The following is a 14,260-nucleotide window of genomic DNA, read 5'->3' as shown; positions in this document are numbered from 1 at the left end:
GCTGCCCAGAAGCTGATGGTGATCAATGCCATCCGCAACGAACCCCATGTGAAACGGGTAAAGAATCTGGCTCAGGGGGAGCTGGGAAACCTCCAAAAGATAAAGATCAATGAGAAGGCTGCTCTGGAGAACAAAGATGATCCCCTACCCCCTAAAAGCAACAAGCCCCTTGGAGAAATCCAAATTATTTTGCCTTCAGAGACAAGTTCTAAGTCGACTAAACAGGCAGGTGCTGAGGAGGCTCCCAAGACACTCTGTAAGCCATTGATCCCCACCCTCCAGGTGTCTGACGTGCACGGAGAGTCCAACAGCCCTGAGACCATCCCTGATCCCTGCCAAAATGTTTCTCAGCGCCGATTCAGATTAAGACACATGAAAGAGCAGCAGGAAGACAGTGGGAAAGCCAAACCCTTAAAGGCCATGGATCTAAGTGTGGGAGAAGGCACAAAGAAAACTGCAAGTCAGAGGACACAAAAAACCCTCAGTGACGCCAGCAAGCTCATTGAAAATGTGTCCAAAAAGCAGAAGGAACGAGGAGCAAAGCAAAGGGAAATGGATGAAGCCTCTCTTGTGAGGAGGCAGTCCATTCGAAGGATGGCCTTGGGAGACATCATTCAGGTGGATGATGACTGAATGTCACAGCACAGATACCCAGGAAGATGTTTTGAACTGATTGCTTAGATAGGGATCTTCAGAAGAGGGCACGGAGACATTAGTAATTCACCAAGTAAAAATAGAGCGATACTGTTAAACAGCTCCGTGACTTCCAAGATGCTCAAACAAGGGGCTCAGAGAAAATAACCTTCTACTCTGCCCAACACTAGAAACGCCTCAGATATCCTGAGCCCAGCATGGAATATAACTTTTCAAGACACATGGACCATGCAGAAAATATCTGTCTGTGGACTAGGTGGGGGAATCAAGAGGAAAAGAAGAACCTAGAAAATGCTGTGTCTGTGGCTTTTTGCTCCAGAGAATACTGCTCTTGCACTCACAGCTGTGGCAAGTTTGTTTCAGAAAGACACGATTAAAATGTTTTTCATATCTACTGTTGGCAGAACAAAAAACAATTAGTGTAAGTTTAGCAAGAGACATTCAAGTTAGAAAAGGAGAAAAAACTTTTAAGGACAACAAACACTGAAGAATATTGTTTTACCAATATGGGAATCTCTGTCACTGAAATTTTAAATAATGCATTAGGCAAACACCTGCCAAGGATGTTTTCAGATGAATTAATCCTTCATTCACACACAAGGACTGGATGATCTGTAATGTCCTTCAATCTCAATTTTCTTACATTATATGGTCTATCTTTTCAGTCGTCCACTTGAAGGGCTACTAAGCCATGTAGTGCAAAAAAGGTACAATAAATGCAGCTTTTCACTTTGCATTGGTTCATCTTACTTGTCTTACAGCTCATGCCAGGATATTCATTGAATTTTTCAGAAGGCAGCATCTGATGCTGTTTGCCTTCAGTTTCTTCAGATTTCTGTTCGTTGTTTCACAATTTCTTGGTAAATGGAGGAAGAATTCATCATATTTTTTGTGTTGCCTTTTTTACCTTTTCATCTTTGCTCACTTTTTAAGATCTTAGTAATTTTTAAAGAGTGAATATTTGGTTTATGTGAAATACGGGATAAACCAAGCATATGCAGTCTTAACTTAGTCCTCTTTAGAATCTCTTTAGGGAGCAAAACCTATTTCATAGTGTTTAAGACAGATATTATGACAATTTGGCAGAGATTCTAGCATGGTGTAAATATTATTAATAAGATTAACAGGCAATAAAAATTGTTTAATTAATTATTTTTACAGCAAGAATTAGATGTTCAATGATAGTTCACTTCTTTGGTTGCTTGATTTGTTTTTGTTAAAGATGGTCAAATGGTCTTAGAACTTGGGACTTAAAAACCTTGGACTTAAAAAAACCCTCAAGAGTTCTTAAAAATACATGGATGCTTATAAAAACAGAAGGTGGGTAGATGCAGCAGAACTCAGTCTTTAAACACGCTGGTGTTGGTAGGAGATGAGAAAAGAAGAATGAAGATCTGTTTGTGTAGAAAAGAGGTGAGCCCTTTTTTGCCTCTAATTCTTTCTGCTATGTACATGATGAAGACAGCCAAAGACAGAGCAAAGAGAGCTTGAAAAATATTTAAGTATTCTTCTGCATTCCAAAAATATCAGAAAATGTGAAACTTTTTTTGGATTGTTTGTTTCCTGATTTTTCTCTTAGTAAAACAAAACCCACAGGCCAGAGATACTTTTGGAATTTGTTCCTGAGTGTTTCTTGCTGAAGAGAAAACAGACATTGCCAGGATTGAAACTCTGCCCAGGCTTGTCACAGCAGCAGTGGCTGTATTTATACAAATCCGTCACCCTGTGACTTGCCACCACCTTTATCTGTCAATTTCCCATGCTGGGAATACCTGGGGAATGAGGACTCACAACCATGCAGGTCAGATAATTCAAGGTGAATAAGGATTTTTTAGTAGTTGAATACATAACTTGGAATTAAAATGAGATGTTAAGCCAGAATTAAAAAAAAAAAAAAAAAAAAAAAAACAAAAAAAAAAAAACAAAAAAACCACAAAAAAACCACAAAAAAACCACAAACCCCCCCCCCCAAAAAACCCCAAAACAAAACAACAACAACAAAAAAACCCCAATAAAACCAAAACAATGTGAGAGGTATGTCCTCCATATGAGGCCTGGGCAGTGAGGAAAAATAATAATTTAGCTAATAAACTCAACTGCATCTCTGACTCACTGCAGCTACTGAATTGTGAATGTGAAACTCCAATTCTTGTGTGTTTTGTTGGCATCTAACACATTCTCAGCCAGAAAGTGTTTCAGACAGCCTTAACGGGATAGCCAAAGAAAATGCTACTAAGATTTGCAGTTTTCAGTAGAAGAGGGATGCCATGAGAGAACAGCTGAGTTAGGCTTGGCCTGGCTCACCTCAGAAGCTGCTGCCTTTTGTTGAGCTGTGATGTAAGAAGGTTCCTCAATGGGTGTTTGAGGCCACCTGGTGAGTCTCCTGCCTTGGAAATACAGTGACAACTCAACCAGCATGAAAACTCCTCCAGCTGTCTGTGGGAAGGCCACTACAGGTGTCAGAATGACTTCCTATTCCTCCACACATTTACTGAGCTCTTAATGCAATTAAATGCTTTAAAACAAATTTTTAAGGAACAAATGATCAGATAATTCTTTAAAAACTGTCAACCAATGAGACTGAAAAGAACTTAATGGTCCCAACTTTATCTTATGGCTGCAATGACAATTTGTTGTTGGATGCACAAGTAGAAGACTTTTGATTGGGAAAAGGGACAAAAAACTTTTCCATCTCCAGCACAGCAAGGTCATTGAGGAAATGGTATCTCCAGGACTCAGTATCCAGCTTTACATGGAATTTCATGCTCTCTGTCCCATGCTTCAAAGAGCATCTTCACTTACTGGAAAAGTGTCAGAGGCTAATCTAAATTCTGGGGAGCTTAACTTCCATGAGACAGGCAAGAAGTTTGAGCTATAGTTTGTAAAAGGTTATTTGGGAAGAAGGAAAAAAAATAAGATATAAATTATTTAGCAGAAGCTGAATCTTGAGAAATTCATGTAGGAATTGGGTTCAGCATTTTAACTCAGGCTGCTGTCCAATATAAATGCATTCTGCCCTGGCTCTTTGCGCTGCTTAGACCTTCCCACCACCCTCTTATGCTGGCACTGCTTCTCAAACAGCAGCACAGTGATCTGGAACAATGAATTTAACATTGAAAATTCCCCCAAAAGATGAGTATTCAACTGGGATCTGCACCAGGCTTGATTTAGTGAGTTGTTTCAGTGGTGCTTGAGACAGCATGAAGGGGACAAGGACAGGAAAGCACACATCCATTCTGGTCACTGCCTGGGCTTCTGCCATGCTGAAGTGTATCTAAATTATACTCTAAAGGCAGTAAACTACTGTATCGAAGTGCAGAGGGTCACAGTGGGCTCTGTGACACAACACAAATACTTGAAACACCTGGGCTCCACCCTCAGACTTCTGAGACTGAGGAATAATGGTGGCTTTGCTTTAGAAATGCCTAAAGTCCAGTGTTGGTGCCTCCACTATCTGTTCTGGATCTCTTCATTTTTCTGCTTGACTGTGGTCTTAAATCTGCTCAGTGCGGAATGTGATGGAAGTCATGTTTTCTGCAACAACAAACTGGATCAATGTTGAAACACCAGGGGAACTCTGGTAGCTATACAAAGACCAGGATGCTCCCAAAGTATTGCCCTTTTCTAGAAAAATAGGTGTGATTCAATGTTACATAATGCTCACTAGCATGTAAAACAAGAAATGAAAAAGCAGCACTGTGCACACATAAAATAACAATTGAAGAGCAAACTCAGTTTCAGAAGAATCCCATTGAAAAGGCAAGATTAGGGCAAAAGAAACCTTTTTTTTTTTTCAACTTAACTCTGGCCATGTCAAGATGGGTATCTTGGAAGGGGAACCAAGCTCTGCTTCCAATTAAATGCTGTACATGGAATATCAGTCACTTGAGTCAATTAATCTGCTTCCGTCTTCAGGCTGACATCAGAAAATGACTCAGGAACTTCAAATCACAGTGTTTGAACAGTGAATGATGCAATCAGTGGAGCTGAGATTTAACTGATCCATAAAGACAGTCTCAAATATTGAGTATAAAGGAAAAAAAATGTAGCAACTTAGTAATGAGGGGGATCCAATCTTATGCAAATAAATCTAATAAAGGAATAAATGTGCTTTAAGGATTCATAACCATGTCTCTGTTCAGTAGGTTTTTCCAAGAGAAATCTTCTTTGATTGGATATTCCATTGCTCTTGTTTCCAACGTTTTTGCAACTCAGGAACCCAGTGGGAGATTTTATTTGTGTAATGCAAAACTAATTTCTATCCCTTTCCCCTAGGCTGTGGAAAAACAGGACACAAAAATGGTCTCCACTCCAAAGACTTTCTAGCCTCAATGTAAAATAAAGAGGTTGTGGGCAGACACAACAAACGCAGACAAGTGGCATAGTGAGATCCCTTCCAAATCAGTCATGAACAAAAGTAATGTCACAATCATCTAATTTAGGAATAGTGCATGTTTCACAAACAGCACCTTCCACCCCCACAGAGTCTCACAGGCTTCGCAGAACAGCAGGATAACACTTGTTGGGATGAAAAAAAAAAAGGGTAAATTCTTGATTAATTCATTGACCTCTAGAGCCAGACATGGACCCTCATTGGAAGTGTGAAGAGGACAGCCCAGAGATAACTGGATCCCAGTCATGACTTGTAACAGATGGGCACACTATGAAATACCCAAATGTCTTGGCTGTCCCCTAAAACATGTAGAAATGTCCCTGAAGACACTGCATGGGTATTTGCTTGCAGTTCTTTCTGGTCTCAGTCAGCAACAGGATAACTCAGTCTTGGGTGGGAGAAAAACAACAGAGAAGAGAATCAGAAAAGGTTTTAGACATGAGAACCTGAAACAGCATACATTTTTACAGAAAAAAATATTTTTTAACCTTTACTATTGCTTATTACTAGATTCTCTTTGCAATTGCCTTTACATTTTTAGGGATTGCCATGCGGATTTTGTGGAAAATTACAAGAAATGACGACACAGTCATCAACAGATGAGAGGAAGAGAAAGGGAGGAACCAGGAACACAAACCCAAGAAGAACTCCAGAGACAGCCTTCATTCTGTCTGCCATTAGTGCTTGCTGTAAACTTCCCCTGTCTCTTCAAATTGTAAAATTTCGAAGTTTTAAAAAGCCCAAATTCTCCATCTTGCAGTTCGTACCAGTGTGGAGGAGCCTGAGTCAGGCCCACTAACAATGAATCAAAAACTCTACACCAGACTCTGTCCATGGATTTCTCTGGGGTGAGTCACAGGGAGCAGGATCCCACTCTGGAATCTGTGATCCCACTGGTACTGCCTGACTTCGAGTTTAAGCAGCCATAGAGCTCTTCCCAGAAGAGCTCAGCAATTCGAAGGCGTAGGGAAAAACCTGCTAAACTTAAGTGAGATTTCTAGTTATCAGTATGGGGCTGGAAATAAACACTGTCTCTGATTGCTCCTGCTCGTGTAACCTGGGCACACTAAACCCCTGGAAAACAGCCCTACAACTTCAGGAACCAGCTGGCACTGTGCCTTTCAGATCCATGTGCTAATGCTCTCAGGGTGTTTGTGCCAACAAGTTGCCTTAATTTTCTGTGTGTGAGAGACATGATTTTAAACATAATGGCTCCCTCTGAATATTCACCGAGGCCCTCGGGGTGACATGCTTTCAGGCAATTGCAGAAGAACGTCAATAAAAGGAGCGGTGCTCGAAAATCATTAGCAGGGAGTACTTTTAACTTTGTTCTGTGAATACATTGTCTCCTACCCAGGCAGCTTGCTGACACTTCTATCTCTTGAAATTTATTTTAACAGTGGAAGTTGAAATTGGTTCAGTTAAAATAAAGAATATGTGGAGCTGCCAGCTAAACCCAGAAGCAAACTCAAATGAGCTGATAGAGATACAAAACATACAGTTCCTTTTTCCTCATATTTCTTTTCCTGCTAATTCTTGGTGAAAAGAGGGACAGAAGCTATGAAAGGCCCTCTAAGTATTCCTGGCCCAATGGCCCAATAAGGAACAGAAAACAGCAAGAAGGCATCAGCCAAATTTTCAGAGAAAGAAAGATCCAAGAAGTCCAATAAAGTTGAGATAAGCAAAGAGTACAAGAGGCCTTGGTGGGACCGAGACTTTTTGTGTGGCTTTGTAGCTGATGGGAATCAATTAGCCGGACTTAAATGAATTTCTGAGGTAACCTTTTTACTTACTCCTCCTGCAGCTACACTTATTGAGCTCCTGGCAGACACCTGGACACGGATTTATTCTGAAAGTACTGCACCAAATGTTAGAGTTGAGTCAAATGCACAGGGAAAGAGACCTCAGCTCAGACTGGAGGCACTAAAAACACCTGAAAAGCAAAGCCCAGAATGTCCTAGGTGGAATTCACTCAGGCTGTGTGAGCTACATCCTCTCTACAATGCCAGCTTTAGGTGACTTGACTGACTTTAGGTGATATTTCTGGCTTGTGGTTGTTTTATCCAGTCTGCATATTTTAAGATGTAGGCGAAGACTTAGCATGAGAATATGGGGGACAAATTACTGAAAACTAGTTGCTTGATGATTAATTACTTAGTGGAGAAGGAAGTGCGGTATTCCTGTTCTTAATTTGCTGCAAAATGGAAGTTAGGGATGAGCATTTTCCTTTACATTTGCATTTCCACTTTGTCCATTGAGGTAAGGAAAGGAAAATCCCTTACCAATTACGTCAAGGGCAAAATAGATTTAACAGAGAAAAAACCCAAGGGATTAAAATTGATTCTGACAGTGAAACAAAGACACAAATATTCAAACAACATCTTCTCTCCACCCAAGGGTCTTTCTCAGTCCTCCTCTTGCCCTTCACTCCCAACTCCTCTGCCCCGTGGGGCACAAGGGTGGGGATAGGGCTGCAGTCAGTTCCTCTCAGCCCCTCTGGGACACTCTTCCTTCCTCCCTCCCCCAGGCTGGGCCCTTTCTGGGCTGCAGCCTCTCAGGGACAGCTGCTCCCCTTGGGGCTCTCCATGGCAGCAGCTCCTGGGCATGTCTGGTACACCCAGTACAGTCCAGAGTTTTTCTGGCATGCCCAAATGGATGGTAAGGGATCATACTGTGGATTTACTGTCTTCTCAGATGACACTTTTTAGCTGTGAGTGTCTTTTTCCATCTATGAAAAGTCCCAGTGGCCACACCAACGCCACTGGATGCACAGAGAGAAGTCCTGACACTTCCATAGACACAAATGCAGAGGTAATCTGTGGTCTGGTCAGAGAATCACAGGATCACAAAACCATTTAGGTTGAAAAATACCTTGAAGATAATCCAACAAAAGATCAACCCAGACATGCCAAGTCCACCACTACACCTTGCATGGAAGAGGGGTGGAAGGTTTTTCTGTTTTACCTCTTGATAGTGAGCATGTATTTTCATGCCTCTAATTCAATTAATGCTTCTCCATCATCACGTTTCCTCTGCTCGTGTGCTTTTCATTTTAGAGATCTGTCAGTGGAAGGTAATGAAAATGTAAGCAAGCCAGCATTGTGTGGGTGGGAAAAAACTTTGGTGTTAAGTTAAAAATCACAGTTTGAGGTCTGGGTGCACTTCCAGAGGTAATTCACTTGGTAAATCAACCAGTTTGTCCTATCATCAAGCTGTCATTTCTAAGCAGTGCTGCAGCAGGTTACTGCCAGAGACTATTAAGCAAGTCATTATTATTTCAGCCCCATTAGCTAACGGGATACACCTCTCTGCCCAAGGAAAAATGTTAATCAGCTTTGCCTTGAAGCAGTATATTCAGCCTTTTGCTTCTGAGATATGACTTCCTACACCGTTACTAAAAATCAGCTTGAACTGAGGGACAAAGAGCAGAGTGCTCGGGGTGAGCTCTGATTCCTTCTCCACCTGACTGTAGTGGCAAGAAGCAAATATAGGCATGGGACCAACAGCTACAGATTCCATCCGGAAAAGGATAAAAACACAGCTCTAGTTTCCAGGCTAAACATGGTGACCAGTTTGTTCCACCTTGCCTCCCTCCTCCTTCAGTCACTTTTGCAAACTGAATATATGCAGTGAAGTAATTTGGGTGGTTTTTGATTTTGATAATTGCCCTGCTGGTCTTAGACACACAGAGACACACTACAGGCTCCACATGTGCCCAGACACAGAGATCAGTGCAGAAAGAGATTACATTTTTTTTTTTTCTTTTTGGTTAACATCCCCACAAACACACCTATAACTCACAGAAACATGAGCAAAGATGCCTCAATCCTCTCCTCCCCTCTAGCTGATCAGGATTGAAGGCTGCTATTGAAATACACATCCACAATGTGCATCTCACCAGCAGCTGGTCTGTGACCTCCCTCCTACTCCATAAGCAGTCCCTGAACCTTGGTGTTCTCCATGTGTTGGCACCCAGATCTCTCATCCCAGTCACCAACCAACGCACCCAGGAGCTCACTGGTACTGAGATGTGAATTTAGAATAAAGGTGACAGCTGGAAACAGAATTTCATGAGGATGTAGGACAGATTGTAGTCATCAAGCACTGTCCACTCACCAGTAACATGGTAACACATATCCAGCTCCTTTCTCCTTTGTTTCCTGGCTTTTTTCTCCCCAGTTCAGCTTTGTACCACCCCTTTCCCACTTTCAATTCTTCCCCTAATCATCCCATAATTAATTTTGCACATTTACATAATCCCCTTAAAGTCTTACATCATAAATTTTACAAAATCTTAAAATGCACTTTCCCACATTAGACTTATATCCCTTTATGCAAACAAATTGTTCAGGTGGCTTGGCTTTCTGTGGACAGAATATCTGTGGCTGGCTCCTCTTGGTGGGCTCCATTCCAGGCTGATGTTCCAGTCCTCCTCCTTTGAAGATCTGTTCATCACTCCGGTATCATTGTTCAGGTTTTTAACATGCAGAGAGATGCTGTATCTGTGCTTAATATATTGTGCTCCATTTGCTCATCATAGATGTTTTCACCTCCATCAGCATTTAGCATCTGTCTAATGGTCTATTTTAAGGTATCTATTTTAAAATAGTTTCCCAATTTTTTTTTTACCAACCTGCTTATTTTTCACGAAGTTTGAAGAATAAATTGGGTTTTTAGTTTTTCAAACATCAGCAAGTGGCTGTGTCCTGAAGCCCTAGAAAGGGTTATTGCAGCAGCACTCCAGCAGATGGCTGGCTTCTGTCAGGAATAAAACTTTCCCAAGGAAAATAGAACCTGCAGCAGCACATTTGCAGAAAAGAGTAGAGATTTATTTCCTTTGACTGTTGATTAATACAGCAGCTCTCTTTTCACTCTGGATTCATTAACGGAAACAACCCTGTGGATCTCAAGGAAGACAAGTATGACAAAGCAAAGCAAATTGCTGACATGAAAAGATTCACAATCCCCTAAAGAAAAGCCACTAAAACTCCATTCCTGGTTCAACTCTACTTTTTAAGGACTGGTACTGCTAATCACAGAACCTCAGGATCTCCTGAGTTGAAAGGGGCCCACAAGATCACTGAGTGCAACTCCTGGCCCTGCACAGACAGCACTAATCCCAACAATCCCATCATGTGCCTGAGAGAATTGTCCAAGCACTCCTTGAGCTCTGCCAGGCTTGATGCTGTGATCACTGCCCTGGGGAGCCTCTTCCAGTGCCCAGACATCCTCTGGGGGAAGAACCTTTTCCAAATATCCAACCAAAACCTCCCTGGACACGACTTCAGGCCATTCCCTCAGGTCCCATCACTGTCACCACAGAGCAGAGATCAGTGCCTGCCCCTCCTCTTCCCTCCATGGGGAAGTTGTAACTGCAGTGGGGTCTCCCCTCAGTCTCCTCTTTTGGAGGCTGAACAGACCAAGTTCATGTTCTTAACAATTTTATTCTGGATAAATTCTTTTTGGGTTGTGCTAAAATTAGTGCTGTTCCATTTCCCTAGAACCAAAGGGAGAAGGCCGAATGAATCTCAACAAACAGATTTGATTGGTCTCAGTAGGAGAAGGAAAGAATAAGTAAGAATGGTCAAATGAGATGATCTTAGAGTTCTTGAGCATTTAGATACATGAGTTAGAATGAGTGTGCTCAACAGTAAAGAAAGCAAACCTTCAAAAACTGCAAGGTGTTGGACTCAGGTTGCTTCAAACACAAATGTGCCCTGAAATATTTCAGCTTCATAATCTTTCAGTCTCACTGCATGCAAAAGTAGGTAACTACCAGTTCTTCCCAACTCTTGAAATGAAATGAGGAAAAAGGGCCCTGAGTCCAAGAGTCATAAAGGACATACCTGGAAGCCCATCTGTGGTGGTGTGTCTATTTATGTTTAATGTTCATGATTTGTTGAATATGATTTTCTGTAATGGTTCGTTCTTTGTAACCCCCCATGTTTGTCCCTATATGGTTTTCCCCAGTCTCGGTCACATGTCAATCATCTGTTATAGAACCTCCTGCTCCTGTCTGTCACTCTGGGGCCTCTCCCTGCGTCCAGAAAGTTCCAGGGAAGGCGTCGAGTGATTGGGCTGGATCCAGGCTTCCCCCTCCCATTGTCCCCTGTGTGGTTGTTTCACCTGTCGTTTATGTTAAGAGCCACACCCTTACTGTACCCCATTGGCCCCTGGTTGAACCCTCCCCTGTGTAACACCCCCTGTTGAAAGTTGCTGCACAAAGACTCTCGTGGTCTCTCTGAGGCTGGTGTCCCGAGGTGAGGACTCCACGTCTGGAGCCTCCAATAAACTCGTTTGGATCTACCCCTCGAGAGTCCCTGCTTTTGTTCCTCCTGCCACAGCCACGCTTCGCTCCTGGCAAGCCAAGGCCCACTGTGTTGCTGGGGTGCCAGAGCTGGCCGGGATTGGCGACACGGGCACCGCCGCACCCATCCAGAACCAACTCAATGGTACCAGCACTGCTGCCTCTGCAATAACTAAGCTGACAATTCGATGTTTGCTGCTGCAGTCAATAAAGGGATGAACTCAGAACCAGCGAGCCACAGCTGTGTGGTGAGTCACAGAAAACAGGGTTTAATGGACTTTGAGAGACTCCCACCTAGTCCGTGTTTCTGCTTCATACAAATATGTCCTAGTAGTGCTTTTTCCAATTCTAACCCCCATGCCCCCTCGACCTATATTTTCAAGAATAAATATTTCGTGACTATTTCTTTTCTGTTTTTGTTCTGACAGTTTATCTCCCCAAAGACAGCTGTAACCCACTGCTTGTTGACCTAACCCCGATGGGTATGCAGGAAAATCTACTGCCTTTCTCCTTTCAGCAACCTCCTACATACTTCAGGATTTCTGCCATGTCCACCCTCAATTTCCTCTTTGCTAGGCTAAACAATCCATTCCTTTCAATCTGTTTGCTTAGGTTATATTTTCCTGACTTTTGAGCATTCATCCAGCTCTCTGAATAATGCCCAGCTCAGCCACTTTATTCTTGTAATCTGGAGCCCAGAGCAGGACACAGCTCTGAGTGTTGTAAAAAGCTGGTGTTTAGGAGTACTGGATAAACAACTTTGAGTCTGCAAATGAAAGCACCTGTTCTGCAACGTGGCTGTTGTCAGTGCAACAGGGACTTTTCTTTTTTTAGTGTAATGCTCCCTCCAGGTGAAGAGGTGAAGGGTTTAAACCTATCTGCCTGTATTACAAGTAACTCTCTAGGAATTTTTATTTGGAATGTGAACAAACCCATGAAAGGAGATTGAAAAATGTAGTCTTAAAAGTGTTTTGAAGGCTCTCTTTAACATCCTATCTGCACCTCAGGGAAAGCAGACCCGTAGGTCCTCCAGGGGGTATTTTCTGTCTGATGGTTGTCATCTTTGGTAAAGATGGTCCCATTAACCTCATAGACAATCACTGTGGAATGCTGTGGGCACGGAAAAGTGTTTTAATCCTATGAGAGAAAAAGATTGGCTAATGCTTTTAAATCTGATAGATTATGTCCTCTTTTAAAAGCCTGGTATAATCCTCACTCATGAAGCTTGATCAGCTTCTCAGATTGATAAATTTTGGGATCCAGAAGTCTGTGACATCCCATTAAAACAATTTATTCAACTTCCTGAAGAAGTAATGGATGTGCAGATACAGGGGAAGTGACATAATGGTACTTTATGACTTATACTGGCTTTTGGTAAGGCCTGATGTGACATTTTCAGACACACACAATGAGCAAAAGATGACAGGTGGATGACAGATTGGAAAATCACTCCCCAAAGTATTAGTCAGTTTGAATGGAGATGCTGAATAGGCTTATAGCAGAGCCTGTACTGAATCCACAGTTACTGATATATCTTCATTAAAGAACTTGGATGATGGAAGAGAGTGAATTTTAGTAAATGTGGAGCTAACCCAGGAGAAAAAAAATTTGAATAAATTATTTTTATTTACATCTATTTATGAATGGATGACTGTGTGCAGCTACTGACAGACTTAGACTAATTAGGTGTGAAAAAAGTAGTAAGGCTGGCAAAAGCTTTTGAGGATATGAAATAATACTGAGGGGCAACTCAATAATGCTCTTCAGGGCAAACATTTTAGTGGGGCATGTTGTCATAGGTCTAGGAGTAATAGTTTAAAATTAAAGTATTAAGAAAATAAAAATTTCTGAGGGCAGTCATCATTATCCAGGTTAAACAGGCTTCCACTGGGGTGATCTGAGTTATCAAGTTCTGTTTGTGGGCAAACCCAGCCCATGAGGCAGTTTTACCTAGTCCACAGTCTAGACTAGTCTTACTCCTCTAGAAGACTGATGGAGCAGTAAATGTCATGTGAGCAGCTTAAAGACATTTCTTGAGCTAGAACAGCTGTCTGAGACTATCACTCACATGCGGTGACACTGTCTCACCAGGGAGCTTCCAAAACTGAGTCACCTGTGAAAGCAGCTGAGGCCAGATAATACAGATATGGGGTGGAGTAGAGAGATAATTGTAGAGGAATCCTAACTTCTGATAGAGTAATTAGTTCAGAAATAAATCATTTGCCAAGCAAGATTTTCCTTACACTTTTCCTTATCCATGTAAGCCATGTTTGCTTTTCTGGCAAGTCATCAGGTGCCAGTCTGTGTCATTTTGACACCAAACTTTCTGCTTAATGGAAGCACCTAATGAAGGTGTTTATTGCCTCAAACCTTGGTCACACTAAGCCACAGATAATTGCATCAGTGACTTAAAATGGTAACTTTACCGGAGCTGAACAGAAGGTTTGCTTCCTGAGTTGTATGGATTTCAGTCACCCATTCACATGGAGTTTATGGTTGCTATAAAATACAAGGAAATGGACAATGAGCAAGTGAAGCTTCAGAATCTCGAAGGTTCTTTGGTCTCAGTGTCCTGGCAACATGCATAATTTTGTAGCGTGTTGAGTTCTGCACACCCTTGCTAGTGACATTCATGGAAGGAAGCTCATGGATGCACTGTGTAGCATTGCCACTCCTTGGAGCTGAAATGACACTGCAGACTCTTCCTGTGACTGTGTAAAAGAGAATGTAACTGTGCTGCTGTGCTCACTGAAGGCATTTTGCTTAGTTTGGGGTGAAGGTGAGACCTCCTACAATCATCATAAGCTGTAAGACCTAAATAGGATTTTCATTTTGGGAGGGGAGCTCTCAGCACTGACGGAAGAAGGAGAAGGTCTCAGGCTCCCTTTGATACCATGAGTTAGATC

This window comes from Sylvia atricapilla, chromosome 1 (assembly GCF_009819655.1).
Source record: "Sylvia atricapilla isolate bSylAtr1 chromosome 1, bSylAtr1.pri, whole genome shotgun sequence".
Lineage (NCBI taxonomy): Eukaryota > Metazoa > Chordata > Aves > Passeriformes > Sylviidae > Sylvia > Sylvia atricapilla.
The sequence above is the reverse complement of the archived record's forward strand: the minus strand, read 5'-3'. Positions refer to the sequence as shown.